The 15,206-nt window shown below is 39.5% G+C and overlaps 2 long non-coding RNA genes and 2 other non-coding genes across 4 annotated transcripts; 2 read left to right on the top strand and 2 right to left on the bottom strand.

Annotated features, from left to right (window-relative positions):
* Positions 1–510: 510 nt before the first annotated feature.
* Positions 511–629, bottom strand: LOC145424612 (5S ribosomal RNA). The gene has a single exon (XR_013905693.1). It is a non-coding gene; the product is annotated as a 5S ribosomal RNA (ribosomal RNA).
* A 323-nt stretch (positions 630–952) lies between these two features.
* On the top strand, positions 953–1,071 carry LOC113017043 (5S ribosomal RNA). The gene has a single exon (XR_003271374.2). It is a non-coding gene; the product is annotated as a 5S ribosomal RNA (ribosomal RNA).
* Positions 1,072–6,188: 5,117 nt separating this feature from the next.
* LOC145424297 (uncharacterized) lies at positions 6,189–9,859 on the bottom strand. The gene is made up of 3 exons (XR_013905325.1): positions 9,661–9,859; positions 7,869–7,926; positions 6,189–7,674 (listed from the first exon to the last, which is right to left on the bottom strand). It is a non-coding gene; the product is annotated as an uncharacterized LOC145424297 (long non-coding RNA).
* LOC145424296 (uncharacterized) lies at positions 8,350–12,604 on the top strand. Its single transcript, XR_013905324.1, has 3 exons — positions 8,350–8,489; positions 8,727–8,839; positions 11,719–12,604. It is a non-coding gene; the product is annotated as an uncharacterized LOC145424296 (long non-coding RNA).
* Positions 12,605–15,206: the final 2,602 nt, after the last annotated feature.

A 15,206-nucleotide genomic window follows, 5' to 3' on the forward strand; every position in this document is an offset into this window, starting at 1 on the left:
TGTGGTTAAAGTAGCAGGACTGTCGAGCACATTTTTATATTTCAAGATGCCGTTTTTAAAAAAAGGAAAATATGACAGCCAAAAGCTTTGTACCTGTGCAAGTCTGTCAGATCGGTGCATTTATATGAATATGACGCAGTGTTTTTTTTTTTCCTGTAAAATTCTGTAAACTATAAACCAAAACTGTGCTTCTGCGTTTTATAATTATATTAAATTCAACATGTCACATCTTGTTGTTGTTTTTTCTCTAACTTACTTGTCTCCATGTTATACTCTGCAGTAGTACTGTGATTTGTGCGTTTAATCTGTTATTGACAGTGAGGTGCTGCTCTAGGTTTTATAGTAGTTACTGTCAAAAAGAAACATAACTTAAATATTCCTTGATTAGCATCTAGGAAATGATCATTGAGGCGCTTTTGTGCTTCAAGGAAAGCAGGAGGAAACTAGAGACTACAGGAAGGAGTAGTGACAGTTTTAGCGCCCTCTGCAGTTTGTGTGTGTAAGTGCAAAAGCTTACAGCACCTGGTATTCCCAGGCGGTCTCCCATCCAAGTACTGACCAGGCCCGACCCTGCTTAGCTTCCGAGATCAGACGAGATCGGGCGTGTTCAGGGTGGTATGACCGTAAGCGAGAACAAAAAAAGCACAGAAACAGCTTTTTTAAACATGCTGTGATGACACATGCACACGTTTTCTCTTCTATATAGAAGTTAAAGTCTCCAAACGACAAAAATGTTTGAATTACAAAACACACGGTTCTATAATAATCTTACATATGTTATTATGGAGATGTTACTGTGGGAAAAGTATTTCTGCAGCTCAGTGTTGAAGCTGCAGTTAACAACAAATAGCTGCATGCTTTCACTGTAACATATAAAGCTTGGCACAATAATATATATCAAACTGTGAGACACTTGCCACTTATAAAATGCCCTTTATATAGCAAAGCTTTCGCTTACGGCCATACCACCCTGAACACGCCCGATCTCGTCTGATCTCGGAAGCTAAGCAGGGTCGGGCCTGGTCAGTACTTGGATGGGAGACCGCCTGGGAATACCAGGTGCTGTAAGCTTTTGCACTTACACACACAAACTGCAGAGGGCGCTGCTGCTCACTCACAGAAAACAGAACCAGAAAAAAAAACTTCATTAAAATGCTTATAAAAATAAGTCATTTCGCTTTTGTGCAAAAGTTGATAATCATCTCACTCTATCTACTTTTCTGGTGTGTATTTTCCAGCAGAGGTTTAGCTCTGTGTCAAGTGTCTGACATTTTGTGGATGTCAGAGAGCATCATTATTATTTCCTAACTTTAGGTTTCAAAACAGGAGGGAGACTGATATTTACTCACAGTAAATATCAGTCTTCCTCCTGTTTTCTATTTTGCAGAGCCTTATTGATGAGCCACAGCTGTTGTTTTATTTTCTCCCCCTGATATCTGTAACTTTATCATTTAAACTGTTGATATGGCTCCAAGCAGCCCCATTAACTTTGTAATTGACTTTTGTTTCCTCCTTTCTCCTCTCTATTATTTACTGCCGATATATTGTGAGTTTATATCAGTAGCATTTGAGCAAAACCTGATGAGGATTTAGAAGAGCTTCAACATCCCATTAAATTCAAATTCAAATTTTATATGTCGCATACACAGTCATACACAGTACGATATGCAGTGAAATGCTTACACAACTGCTCGTGACCTAAAGAAAAAAGAAAAGGCTATGAATAAGATAGGAAATAAATATGAAAATTTATGGAAATGAAGAAATATAATGTCCAGTGTTGTGCAATCCACATTATGTCTTGTGCAGAGCAAATATGCTTAAAGTGATTTAAGTGATGAAGTGAAAACAATGTCCAGAATGTCCAGTGTGTGTGTAAGAACCATATGTGTGGGTCAGTACTGTGTGGTGGTGTGATTGAGAGACCGTATCGCCTGCGGGAAGAAGCTCCTCCTCAGTCTCTCTGTGTTGGTCTTCAGGGAGCGGAATCGCTTTCCTGACCTCAACAGAGAGAACAGTCTGTTGTTGGGATGGCTGAGGTCCTTCACGATCTTCCTGGCCTTGGTCCAGCACCGCCTGCTGTAGATTGAGTGCAGGTCAGGGAGCTCGGAGCGGATGGTGCGCTCAGCTGACCGCACAACCCTCTGTAGAGCTCGTCTGTCCTGCATGGTGCTGTTCCCGAACCAGGTTAAGATGTTTCCCGCCAGGATGCTCTCTATGGTGCACGAGTAAAAGTTCCTGAGCACCTTGGAGGGCAGTTGGAAGTCTCTCAAGCGTCTGAGGTGGTAGAGACGCTGACGGGCCTTTTTCACCACGGTGTTGATGTGACAGGACCATGACAGGTCCCGCGTGATGTGAACTCCGAGGTATTTGAAGCTGTCCACTCTCTCCACTGGGCAGTCGTTGATGACGGGGGTCTGGTAGTTCCTCTCCTGCTTAGTGCTGAAGTCCACTATCAGCTCCTTTGTCTTACTGAAGGAGGTTGTTCCTCTGGCACCAGTTCTCCAGATTCCTAATCTCCTTCAGGTAGGCCGTCTCGTTGTTGTCAGAGATGGGCTTTGATCTCATGGTGAAATATTAAAAAGTATACACATTAAAATCTTTTAATATGAGGTTGTACAATGTCTTAAATTGACATGGCTAATGCCTATTAACTTCTCATCAGTGATCATGGATGAATAATGAAGGAGGAGGACTACCGCACTAAAGTGAGTTTACAATCCAACATAGAAACTGACCCCCTGAGATGGAAAACTTTTATATTCAATGATACTCAAAATCCTCATTCTTGACTTATTACCAAAAGAAAAAAAATTATTATATGTTCTGATGACATTCAGTTGGATCTGATTTACACATCAGAGGTTTGTTCAAGTAAATATATTCAAGTCAAGTGAAATAAAGAGCAGAAAACATTTCATGAGAAGCAATGCAAAACGTGACTTTCAGCAAAGGCCTGCTGTCACAGTGTGGTTAGACTGAGGGTTTGTCAACAGTCTGATGACACTGCATCAGAGACTTGTCTTTAAACACTTTGTTCTTTTCGTGACCACAACTCAACACCTTGTGAGTGTTTGCAACCTGGTAATGCACCGTGACCCGAAACTGTGAACAACTGAATCTGTTCTGAGAGCAGAAGAAACTTCTATGAATGCAATAACTCTAGATGTTATCACACTAACTACATGTTATAATGTAACACTTTGTGTCATGTAAAACTCTGAAGTCAAGGTTATAAATGGCTGTTTTTGACAACTTTTGAGTTTACCTTTATATATTTCACTTTTAAAACTTTACAGTCATCATTTCATTGGGACTAAATCTAAGCAGGAATGTTTTTTAATCTCTATAAAAACGTTTTTAATCAGTCAATTTTAATATGAATTGAAAAATATAAATTGTATATTTCAAAACTATGTTTAAGTTGCTGATGCTTTTAACTGGACTTGGAGTATACATGCATAATAAACTGGACTGGGTTAAGAACACAGCTTCACTCTACAGGAAGGGCCAGAGTCGTCTCTATTTTCTGAGGACAATGCTCAGGATTTTTTCCAAATCTGTTGTGGCCAGTGCCATCCTCTATGCTGTTGCATGCTGGGGCAACAGGTTGACGGTCACAGGTGCCAACAGACTCAAACTGATCCGCAAGGCCAGTAATGAGTGGAGATGGAGATGGACTCCTTCAGGGTGTCTGAGAGGCAGATGTCGTCCAAGAAAAGAAGATCATTCAATGAGAGACTGAGATTACCCAAATGCACCACTGAACAACACAGGAAATCATTCCTGCCCGTGGCCATCTCCCTGCACAACTCCTCCATCTAATACAGTTATACCCGCTGGCACATGTTCTACAGTAAAATAACAAATGACATAATTCACAAGTTAGAGTTACAGTTTTTCTCAGTCGCTTTGGTGCGTTTCTCAGATCAGAATTGAAATTCTCATAACTATTAGTTCAACCTCCACAACACTCAGTCATTTGTGCACATCATAGTAGCAATTTCTCCTCTCTCTGAACAAACTGCAAATGATTTTGGACATGAATCAGTTGCTTCCATACATTTCCCTGCTGCTTTCTGACATTTCCATTTGCTTATGTCATGTCAGTCAAAAGTAATCATACCTATGGATGCTGAATAGTCGTTCCCAATAAAACGAATAGTCATACATCCATTGCTTGAGTCATCACACACAAAATTGTTGAACTAGTTATCACATGCCAAATATTGGCCATCTGTCAAGCAAATCCTATACCTTTCTGTATCATTGTTCCTGGAAATGTCTCCGAAATTGAACAATTGATCTCGGGTGAATTACAGCTGTCACTCATGAGGAGGCGTGTGAAAGTTTAGTTGTAACCAATGACAAACAACTTGTTCACTGTCAATAATGGATGAATCCTGTGAATCCCCAATTGGCAAGCATATATAAACTGCGCAGGAGCTAGTGTGTACCATTTCTACACTTCTGTGACACAAAATGGAAGGTCAGCAACGTGGAAGAGGGGTGAGGATGCGGGGAGGAAGGGGAAGGGGAAGAGGGAGAAGAGGCAGATATAGGCGGATTCCTAATGAAATAAGGGCTACAATTGTGGACCATGTTGTCAATCACGGCCTCACCATGGAGGAGGCTGGTCGAAGGGTGCAACCCAATATTAGAAGAACTACTGTCAGTTCAATCATTCAAACATTCCGTAGGGAAAACAGGTATGCAAACAGTAATACACTGTACTGTACTGTGCCATCTCAGACACATCACATGTTACTGTACTGTATTTGCAATTTCACAAAAAGTTCACTCTGCACCACATAGGATTGTAAGACAACCTCGCGGAGGCGGAAGAGGGCCCCTTCTTACCCCACAGCAAGAAGAAGCCATTTGTGCAATGGTCATTGCAAACAATGCAATAAAGCTGAGAGACATACAAAGCGCTGTCATAGAGAATTACATGGTATTTGGCAATATTGAATCTGTTCCAATTTCAACAATTGACAGAGTACTCAAGAAAAATTAAATCCACATGAGCAAATGGCCCTGCTAGCAGCCATGGATGCAGCATGTGACGACATCGCAGCAGGGTCCTGCAGAGGATGGATTCGCCACTCCAGGAGATACTTTCCTCGCTGCATTGCGAGGGATAACATCTGTTGTGATGTAGATGAACATATGTGGCCAGACAGACAGGAATGTCTGGATGTGCCAGAATGATTTACTGTACTGTTACATGTGCTGTTTATTGTTCACATTAGTGCACAGCTCTACCAAATGGGTGATTTTATGTTTACATGTATTCTACAGTGAACAAGTGACTGTAGCATATTTTTCTTTTGCACAATTCTGTAGGATTACAAACACTTCTACACAATGGAAATGTGAAACGTACGTATTCAGTGTCTCAGTTACTCCCAAGACTCCCATAACATCTACAGTAACTTTACTGCACATTTCAGATGGCTGTACAGGTAGGCCATAGTGCTGTCGTCAGCATTTTCAGGTGTCACCAATTGTTTTTGCAATGGGAAACACTGAAATTATAAACTGTCATAGTGGAAACATGACAATGCCATTTGACTATCTTGTTCATAAAGATGGTGTCAAGACTTTTCATTTTGATGGCACTGACAGTTTCATTGACATGGATACTTGCTTTTGAGGTATGGATAATCAATTCTGTGCATGTGACGTGCTTTTGCAGGCTATCCACTAGGTTTTGCAGTTTGCACTAATTGTTTTGGGAAATGCACTAACTGCTGTGCAAATGTTAATGGTGTTCTGAGAAACGCACCAAAGCGACTGAGAATAACTGTAAATGTCAGTCACACACATTTCCCCTCACCTCTTGATATGTGTGATTTGGATGGATGGATGGATGGATGGATGGATGGATGGATGGATGGATGGATGGATGGATGGATGGATGGATGGATGGATGGATGGATGGATGGATGGATGGATGGATGGATGGATAGATAGATAGATAGATAGATAGATAGATAGATAGATAGATAGATAGATAGATAGATAGATAGATAGATAGATAGACAGACAGACAGACAGACAGACAGACACACACACACACACACACACTTGGAGCAACTGTAATCCACATAATTTCCTTAGGGATTATTAAAGTAATCTGATTCTGATTATTCACTTTAAATATGAATACCACACCAGACAGCTCATATTATTCAGAAAGCACCTTTATTGCTTCAATGCAAATTAGAAGGTGATTAACAGCCAGATGCTGCTAATCCACTGCATTTGAATAATTGCTCATCAGCATATGTGAGCAGCTCTATAAAAGCAAACATTTTGTCAGTTTGCTGGTCTGGAGTATTCAGGTGTTTGTTAACACAATGTCATAATGTTCCCAGGAACGGATGACCCAGAAAATTCACCCCAGGGTCAAACTGTGCAGTTCTCAGAAAAAGCTCAAAAATCCAGAAGCTACATCTCAGACTCTACAGGCCTCAGTTAGCAAGTTAAATGTTAAAGGCCATGACAATTAGAAAAAGTTTGAATAAGTGTGGCTTGTTTGGAAGGGTTGCAAGGAGAAAGTCTCTGCTCTCTAAAAACAGCATGACAGCATGGCTGCAAGTTTAGTAGCAAATTTGCAAAGCATAACAGCACAAACACCGCATACCAGCTGTTAGCATGGTGGTGAAGGGGTGATGATTTGAGCTTGTCTTGCAGCTACAGAACCTGGGCCCTTGCAGTCATTGAGTTTTCCATGAAGTCCCTTGTATACCAAGTAGTCTACAGTCAAAACTGAGTTTTGGTAATGCAGCAGGACAAAGATCCCAAGCAAATTAGCAGAGCTACAACAGAATCAAGGTGTTGCAATGACCAGGTCACAGTCCACACCTCAACCTGAAAAACAGTGCTGGGAACTTAAGAGGGCTGTACATAAACAAATACCACAAACCTCAATGAACTGACGAAACGATGTAAAGAAACGTCAGCCAAAACAACCGTGTGACAGACTAAGAGTCATACAGAAACAATTTGGTGACACTACTGCTGCTAAAAGGTGGCTCTGCAAGCTACTCACTCATGTACAGTGCTTAGTTTTTCAGAGTACTCTATAGATTCCTATGAAAACACTCTTTTCCACATGACTGTGTGTCAGATAAAAGAGATACGATCTGTGAAGAGGATTCTGAGAAGAGAAAACATCTGGGGACCTGCCCCGAAAAGTTCATTTTGTTCATCTGGACGTAGAGTTTTCAGTAGCAGGAACGCTCTGTCACTCATCCGAGTTCGACTTCAGACTTCTTCTGTCTCAGCTCAGCGCAGGTTTCCCCAACCTTTGTTTGAAATTAGACTTTACATATTGTCCAGTTTCAGCAAGGGAACTGAAAAGTGTGCTGAGGATAAATGATCAATTAGGCAGATGTAAATGAACAACAGCTCCAGGCTGGTGGCTCTGACATCACACCTGATGGACACCTAGAAGGCTAGATTCAATTGTTTTGGAGTTTCTGAAGACCGTCTATGACTCTGGGGTGACATCAATCATCTTTTATGGTGTGTTCTGCTGGGACAGCTGGGGCTTCCCTCTTTCCCCTGCTGGGATGGGCACGCACACGTCGCTGAGATGTGTGGTCTCAGGTAACTGGTACTGCTGGAGGCTGCAGGTGACATAGTCATACTATACCAGTGTAATAACTGAAATAACACAAATAGAAATGAATAAATAAACAGATAACATAGTCACATGAACAAGAGGAGCCTATAGAGATTCTAAGTAGCTGATCTTGCAAAAGCAAAATGTGCTCTGCACCACAATGCATTCAGGTCACAATTCTGATTGCAAAAGCTGGCAGATAGGACAGGATATTAAAAATAAAACAAAAACCCACCTCCCACCACATGCAGGTCATCCTAGCAGCACTGAGCAGCTCCTACAGTGACACGCTGCTGCAACAACAGTGTGCGAGGAGAAATTTCAGATATCTTTCCAGCTGCTGTCAGACTCTACAATAGAGTCTTAGTGCCCACTTTAAAATTAGGTGTATACAACATCAGGGGAATAACAACACGTGATATATTACACCGTGCCATTATTTACTTAACAAAAACTAAGCCAAAAGGCAGTTTCTGTACTTTTTTCACAAATGTCAATATTTTTTTAATTTACTTATTTTTAAAACATGTGGTTTATTGAATTGAAAAAAAAATAGCTGCAATTGTTGTAACGCGAGCTATGAAAGACAACCTGCATCTGCAGCTGTGGTCACTGGTCCTCACATCATGTTTGCAGCATGTTCTGAACCACAAACAGAGCAGTGCTAACTGGTGGGCTAGTGATGTAGACACTGATGCTAGTTAATTTAAGGTGGGGCTGCTGAAATGTTTAAAAGCTGAAGCCCCCAAAGTTTTACTTGTCTGTGACACAAATGAGCTCCAACCTGCTCAGGTAGAATTTAATAACAGCTGAGCTGCACTAGACCTGGTCTCTGCTCATCTTGACTCCTCGTTTGGTAAGAACTTTTTATTTGTATATTTAAAATCTTTTATAGACAACAGGCTTATTTTGAATAACTCGATCTCCTGCCACACTTATACTCACATTCACTAACCAGATATGGGCTTTAAAACATGCATCATCTGGGTTCTGTGACCATGAATATCGTGAATAAGAAATGTGCATGCACAGGCAGAGGCCTATCTTTTTTTATTTATGTTCAAATAATGTTCAATTTTAATTCCCCCTTTAGAGCATTTCATTTACTGAAGACATGTTCACCATCCGCTGTTCCAGACGACTGACTCGTGCCTGAACTCCTGCAGGTTAATCAACCAACCACTGATCAGTAAAGCAAAAAATACGGTAAGTGTCCTCAGTTGGAAAAGTTTGCTTAAAAGTTTCATAACTTTCTAATATAATAATTACATTTAACAAGAATGTTGTCATGACTGAGTGCAATGACCGTTTCCCTCTGTAAGGTTCAATGTGTGGATGCAAGTAGAGAAGTTGCCTTTAGATACATCTCATCAACTGAGAGTTAACAAATCATCAAATTTATTTAAATTACTTAATTTGTTGTTCATTTTCACTTGTTTACCATATCTACCATATGTAAGTAAATGATTAAAATTGCCTGTTTTAAAAATATCCAGTAATACTCTAAAAAACGTACACAATATTATTGTTCAACATGTCCTCCAGTGCCTCTGATAAGTTTCAAAATATTTACTGAAGAAAAAAATGACTGGTTTAGATGTTGAATTTTTTGAAGCTGTTATATTGATTTTGATTTTCTTTATTTTATCATTTAATGATTTAAAAGACTACATTAAAGTAACGACAGCTGTTTTCGGTTATTTTTAAATGATGGTTGGCGTTTACTAGATGACCCTCAAGCACCAGGAATTCCTTGCTTACGGCCACACATTGAACCGTAAATGGCGACGTAGACGCGCAAATTATTTTCTAGAGTAGATAGCGAGCCAAAATTAATATTTCAACTGAGGGGTGCTTTGCAGACATATTTTCAGGCACTTTCCAATAACCTGCAGTCTTTACGGTGAGGACACACAAACATTAACCCGACTGGAACATAACTGTATGAAAATATATCACCTGTATTTGTGTTCGCTTCGTAGTTACACTGTTTAAAACAAAATATTAAACCAAACTGCGGTAATTACCTGTCCAGCAGAGAGCTCAGGTAAATTCTTTCTGTCTGCTTTGCTTTATCAGAGATCGTCTGTCTTTTCCTTTCGACTTGTCTCTCCGCGCTTTCTGCTCAAGTCAGCCCCCTCCTCTGCCGCGCATGCCCGACGGGGTCTGCGCAGCGCGTGCACCACAGGTGTGGAGAAGTACTGCTTAGTGTTGCAGTTTCAAAATAAAAGCTGCCAAAAAGCGAAACATGCTGCCTTCAATGTTTCAAACCATGTTCCAGGGTTTTTAGTTCACCATGTATAATGTTAAAACAAGAAAATAAAAGACAGATCTGAACGTTTGAAAATGTTTTGGAAAAACTCCATAAAGAATAGATGAAAAACACTGAAATTATCCTTTTATTTATGTTGATCCATTAAGTTGGTTCATTTTTTTGTTACATAAGTTGTTTTTAAAGTTAAACTTGTGTGGGTTTCTATATAAGTCAATAAAAAAAACAACAAGCCATTAAAAATGAAAAGTAAACTCTGCCAAAGAAACTGAGAGGTTCTGGAAGCGTGGAGTTCAGTTTGCAAATTTATCTAATGCAAAAAACATCTATGAATAAAACTTTGTTGGCCAGCAGCTTTTCAAAAAGACAAAAAAGAGAAAAGATGGTCATAAAAAGAAGCTATTATCTGGGGGGAAATAATCATTTGATCCCCTGCTGAGTTTGTAAGTTTGATTATTTAATATAAGTGAACAGTCTCTAATTTTTTTAAGTATTTTCATTTTGATGTAATGAGACAGAATATCAACCAAAATTGAATAAAAAATGTATTTGCTAAAATAAATTGATTTATATGTCACTGAGTGAAGTAAGTATTTGATCTCAAACACAACTTAGTACTTGGTGGAGAAACCCTTATTGCCCAGCACTGCGGTAATATGTTTCTTGTAGTTGGTCACTGGGTTTGCTCACATCTCAGGAGGGATTTTTTTTCCACTCCTCCTTCCACAAACTCTCTAAATTCTTTAGATTTCTTTGCTGCTGTTTGGTAACTTTAAGCTTCAGCTCCCTCCACAGATTTTCTTCAGGACTGAGGTTTGGAGACTGCCTTAGCTCCACTCCATGTCCTTGTGCTTCTTCTTTAGCCACACCTAAAGTATGCATTAGTGGTATGTTTTAGGCCATTGTCATGCTGGAAGACCCATCGATGACACATCTTCAGTCTTCTGCCTGAGAGAAAGTGGTTCTTGTCCAAGATTTTGCAGTACATGGCTCCATCTACTGGCCGCCTCAATGTGGCGAGGCGCCCCACAGTATAATGTTTCCACTTCTGTGCTTGACAGTGGGGATGGTGTTCTGTGGGTTACACTCAGCATTTCTCTTCCTCCAAACACAGTGGGCTCAGTTCATGCCACAGAGTTTTTGATTTCAAATGACCACAGCATTTCCCCCCAAACCTTCTCTCAATCATTTAGATGTTTACTGGCAAACTTAAGACTGGCCTGTAGTTTTGGGCTGATCCAACACCTTTCTCATGATTATCCTCACCCCATGAGCCAAGATATTACATGGAGCAAGATAAGAGGTCTTTGGTCTTGACCATGACTTTTCTTGTCCCTGAGGTCCCTTGCCCGAGTAGACCTCAGTAACTAATCCTTTTACACTTCTTCAATCTTTCCCATGGTGGTGGAGATGGAGTTGGAATGGAAGAATTTGGTACTGTGGACAGGTGTGCTTTATACACATAATAAACTGAGATTGGGAGTATCTGTAATGGACTGATTGATTGACTGTAATCCAGTCTGTGGGAACCAGAACGCTTGTTGGGTTGTCGAGGATCAAAAACTTACTTCACTCAATTATATGCAAATCAGTGAAAAGAAATCATGTATTGTGTTTTGTTTCTGTTGGTGTTCTTGTCTCTCTCCAGTAAAATAAAACATCCACAAAAAATAGAGACTGTTTATTTCTTTATAAGGGAACAAATTTACAAATTCAGCAGGGGATCAAATACTTACTTCTGCCACTACAGTGATGACGCTTTTGTTGCATTAAATTCTTGATCTGGAAAATGTTCCTGTTTTTCTCTCTCCAGGAAACAATGAGGATCATGTTTACCTGTTTGCTGCTTGTGCTGCCCTTTGTTACTGGACTCTCAAAACCAGCCAATCTTCAACCCAACCGAATTGAGAAGCGACTGAATGAAACAAATTATGAAAAGTTTAGACGACAGCATGTAGATGCCAAGATGAGCGTGAAAAAATGTGATACAGAAATGAAAAAAAAGAAAATATATGCTGATCGAAACAAATGTAAGGATGTTAACACATTCATCCTCAGTGATTACAAACAGGTCAAAGCCATTTGTAACGGTCAAGGAAGATATGATCAGACGAATGGCACGACAAAGAGTGTAGCAAAGTTTCGCATTGTTAGATGTGACCTAAAGAACAATGCAGCCAGGAAACCCAAGTGTCAGTATAAAGGCACACTTCTCACTAACAGAATAGTTGTGGTCAAATGTGAAGGAAAGTTACCTGTGCACTATTATGGTGATGAAATGACCTTTGAATCCAATAATGCAACTATAGGAAAAATCCCCATGCGCTCTACTTCTGTACCCACAAATTTACATTTCTGAGATAACAAAAGAGCAACATTTAGCATCAGCTCTAACTAAACGTCGCTGGAAACGTCTTCTTCATTATAAGTTTTTATTTGAGTCTGTCTTAGCAATAAGTATATACATTTTTTAACATGTGATCAACCTGTATTTCTTCACACGTTACATGAAATAACATAAAACTATTATTTCCTTCTGATGAGGGAATTTTATATTCATCCCACCAATACCGACATATTAATTGTACTGACTGTAGGATGCTGTGTAGAAATAATCTCTTAGATCCAGCTTGCTTCTAATAAAATATTTTTTATCTGATCACAGAATAAGCATATAATAAAAGTCACTTTTTGGTGTTTGTTGGTTTTTATATATTTATTTTTTTAACATTTGGAGCATCACCAGTTACAAGACTCACAAGCTGACAAGTTCTTATTCAGCGCCCTGTCTCTTGTTTCTTTTGTTTTTAATGTCATCCAATTTTTTTGTTTTCATTTTGGCATGCGATTCATTTCTAAGACTTTTCTAAATGTCCAAAAGACAAAATTTCTAAACGTCGTTGCCATAACGGAGGGGGCTTGAGCATTTGCCCCTTTCCTCTTGGACGTCCCAAGAGCCCTGTTCTTGAGGCATTACTATTTTTTAATCTGTGTACATGTGCTGTCTGTGCCCCTCAACAATAACATTTAACTATTAACCCCAATTTTGCTAAATAAAAGGATCTGGCTTCCACTAGTCACATGATGCCCATTAACTAATTCTCGACTTTGACGGCAGAGGGCATTGGTTACGAGATCACAAAGAACATGCACATTTTTTGCCGCCTGGGTGGTGCGGAGCTGTAAGCGAAACACACAAAGTAATTGGGAGATGCAGACTGGTGCAACAAAAACCAGTAAGTAGGTGTAGAGCGTACACTGTAGTCTATAGCAGCGGTCCCCAACCCCCGGGCCACGGGCCAGGCCTTGAGTCGTTTGGTACCGGGTCAAGAGAGTTGAAGCTCGTACCGCACAGAAAAAATAAATAACTTACATTATTTCCGTTTTATTTATTATCCGACTCTGAACAGTGTTTTATTTGGAAAAAGACTGAATTCTCTCAGTTACTTCAGTCTATGACTGACTCTTGACGCATGTCAAGATACATTAGTTAATATTAAACCCACAAACTAGCAAAATTAGTAAAAAACAGATGTCTTTGGAGGGTTTCTTTGCAAAGGAAAAAAGGCCCAGTGAGGAGACAGAAGAAGAGTCTATGACAACTACTAAGAAAAAGAAAGCTGCATTTAACAGACAACAAGTGGATATATTGCAACAAGTGATTCCCATGCACCAAGCCCGCTCTGCATAATATATGTGGAGACCAGCTCTCCAATGAGGCAATGAAGCCTTCAAAACTGCTTCGTCACTTGGAGACATTAAAAAACAAGCCTTTGGACTAGTTTAAAAGAAAAAAGCAGGAACAACAGGGACAGAAGCCATTACTGAGGGCCTCCACAACAACAAATACAAGTGCACTGAGAGCATCATACTTGGTGGCTAACCGTATTGCTAAGGCTAAAAAGTCATTCACTATTGGTGAAGAATCGATCCTTCCTGCCACTAAAGACATTTGCTGTGAACTTTTCCCCTTAATATTGGTATGATCCCAGCTCAGGCACTGAGCGAGGGGGCGGGGCAGCTGCTGCCTGCGAGTGCGCTGTTGGAGAAGCGCAGCGAGGCAGACAGAGAACTGAAGTTTGACCAGGTTCCAAAGGAAATCATTCGTACTGTACAAATAATGTAAATATGACGGTGCATCACAAAAGATTGATATCAAACTGATCACTTGACCCATATTACGTTACTTGCTCTTCAAGTGAATCAACAAAAGGTGAAATGAAAAGCCGAACAACAACAATGCTGTTTCTTTAGAGAGTCTCAGCTTACATGTGTGTTTATTTCATATTTTCAGTTGTTTCCCTCCACGGCTAAATAAATCGGTTTCAGTTATGCACTGATATACAAGAATGGACATAAGGAGCTTCTTTCAAAGAAAAACTCTGGTAGATGTTATTTTATATATTATGCTTTGGATGTTGTTCAGTATATTTCTATGCAAAACAAAAGGAATTTCAATACACAGCAGTACATTCACAGTTGAAACCAGATATTTACATACACTTTATGGAAAACACAAGAACATTTTTTTACTGTACAACATCAATTTAGAGTAAACTTGTTTTGTTTTGCATAAATAAATATTGAAATATCTTTTGAATTAGTTAAAGAGAGAGAGCTGTCTCTTTTTTATCACTTTCACCAAATTTAGGAGCACATATACACTAAGTTTATTGTTAATTAATAAGAAAACTCCAGACGATTCCATTCTGAGCTGAAGAAGCTTCTGATAGGTTGGTGGCACACCTGTGGATGCATATAAGGCAAAACACAGAGCCTGTTTCTTTGACATGGGAAAATCAAGAGATGTCAACCAAAACACCTGGAAAAGAACTGTGGAGCTCCATAAGTGTGGCTCAGTTTGAATACAATTTGGTGCCATTTACAATTAAGAAATACAGACAGTTTCTCTCTTTACTCTTAAAGTTAACAAATATGTTTTTTATATTTATCAACATAAAAAATAAACATTTAGTCTGATTTGATGTTACAATTAAAAAAGTGTTTTTGTTTTTATCTGAAGAGTTTGTAAATATCTGGTTTCAACTGTATATTTGATGATGTTGGTGTTTGGTTTGATTGTCAGCACAAAGAGGGAGAGAGAGGGAGGGAGAGAGAGAGAGAGAGGACAGAACAGAGATGAACAAGAGCAGGTGAGACACACATGTTAGTCAAATGGTTGTTTACCAAAAGTATCAGCGTATCATAGGTCCTCATGTATCTCGTACCTAGTGTTTCTTTTTAGGTTTGTTATTTTTCAAATTCTATATTTATTAAGTTATGCAGGCTTGTTTGCACAAC

Source organism: Astatotilapia calliptera, chromosome 23 (assembly GCF_964374335.1).
Source record: "Astatotilapia calliptera chromosome 23, fAstCal68.1, whole genome shotgun sequence".
Classification (NCBI taxonomy): domain Eukaryota; kingdom Metazoa; phylum Chordata; class Actinopteri; order Cichliformes; family Cichlidae; genus Astatotilapia; species Astatotilapia calliptera.